Genomic DNA, 2,021 nt, shown 5'->3' on the forward strand with positions numbered 1-2,021 from the left:
GCCGCCCTCGCTGGCCTCCCCGGGGCGGCCCCGGCCGAGCCGCCGCCCGCCGCCCGGCGCAGCAGGGCCCGGCCCGGCCCGCAGCGTGGGGCAGCGACCTGTGCAGCCTCGCCCAGCCCAGACACAGCCGTGCCCCGCGGGTGCCGGGCGCGGCCCGCAGCTGTCCGCCGCGCCAGGGGTTTGCTCCGTCGCGCTCGGCAGAAGGGAAGAGGCCGGAGCTCCCAAACGGGACGACTGAGGCGCTTGGACAGTGGGCTGCTAGGGCCCTCGGGGGAGAAGACTCCTGTCTGTCCCCCTGTGTCGTTAAAACTACAACAACAACAACAGCAACAACATCCCTAGTGCCCGCTAACAGCTCCGCGTTATCCTAAAAGTCACCGTTAAGTCTTGCTTCGGGTCAGCGCCAGAGCGGCAGCTTCTGTGGTCGGCGGTGCTGGTGTAGGAAGGAGAAGCCTTGTGGGAGCAGCCTTGTCCGAGGGTGATCGCTTACTGGAGTAGAAAAAGGACGAGAGGAGAATAAAGGGAAGATGCTGAGACCCACAGGGGTCTATCGGTCACGTGATGTGCAGTTTGGTTATGGTTTCATATGACCGATGATGCTGCAGGCAGCAGTATCTTCTCCCCCCAATGCACAGACACCCACCCTAGCTGTCATCTCCTCAAAAACTCACCAAGGAAAAAAGCCAAGACTGCTAAGCAAAAGCCTCCTCCACTCCTAAGCAAGACCTATGACTTCAAGTTGGTTGGACATCAATAGTACCTGGATGTCTTTCTCCCAGCCCTGAGATTTGATCACTCTCCCACACACACCAGACCCCCACTGCTCAGCCTCAGGAGCAGCCAACAGACCAATGGATTACAGAAATGACTCCAAGGCACTGTCATCCACCACATCACCTCTTGCTCAGCCCTTTGAAACCCTTGTGCCGCTCCCCACTACAACTTGCCGAGAGCATAACACCCTCTCAGTCAGAGACTGGGGTCGTTTACTGTGAGAAAAGCTTTATTTCAAATGCTTTGGATATATTTGGAAGACTGGATAAGAAGGGTTATCCTGCATGCAAGTATTGTCTCATGAGCAATTTTAGCTGAGATTTTCCATGCACATGGTGGGTGGCAGTGGGGGCTGGAGAGAGAGAGAGAGCGAGGAAGGAGGGAGAAGAAACCATTTCAGCCCCAAGTCACGCCTGCTGTTGCAGGGTAGAGAGAAGCATGGGTTATTTATGCTAGTGAGCAAGCTTTACTGACTGATAGGTTGTGCCTTCCAGCCTCCCTCAGCTGGAATTGAGGGTTGGCATTTAGTAATGGCAAATAGGACTATTAAGGTAATATTAATGTTTGACCTGTTCCTATGTCTACAAATGCCTGACCAGGTTTATTAGCTGCTGACAAAAGAGCGCTGCTATTTGTAGGCTGTAGGCTGAGGCACAGCAGCTTCTGCACTGCTCTGAAGAGACGTGCTGTGACCTGGGTTGTGTGCATGAGTTAACTGTCTTCCTGACCCATCAGTGCTGACACCTGGGGAGAAACCTGTACATCAACATGCTGGAAAGAGTCCCAGGTGTATGGGACAGCAGAAGGACCCAGCAGTCAGTGCTCACCAGGAGAACCATCACTCCCTCCTCTCCCCAGCCTCTCCTGTTGGTAGGAAAGCCCTCTATGAAAATGACCTTCTCTGTGGCTCTGTCCACACGATCTTTCCACTGTGTCCATTCCTTTTCAGCTCAAAAATCTGTTATCATCAAAAGAAGCCTGAATAATACTGGCAGAAACCAGGATCCCATATGAAATAGCTTTACTTCTTCTGCTCTCTGCTGTCCAATTTTTTTAGTAAAATACATTAAAAGCTCAAATTGCACATACTTGTAGGACAGACCAGAATCAAGTCTTCTCTGTTTATCCCGTTTCTGCATTATTTTTGATGTCAAGATAACATGGTGTGCTATTTTCTACTTGAAATAGGGTCCTGGAGTGAGTTGTAGCTGGACAGTGAAGGAGACGGTGTCACCTTGGGTGCAGAC

Source organism: Chroicocephalus ridibundus, chromosome Z (genome assembly GCF_963924245.1).
Source record: "Chroicocephalus ridibundus chromosome Z, bChrRid1.1, whole genome shotgun sequence".
Lineage (NCBI taxonomy): Eukaryota > Metazoa > Chordata > Aves > Charadriiformes > Laridae > Chroicocephalus > Chroicocephalus ridibundus.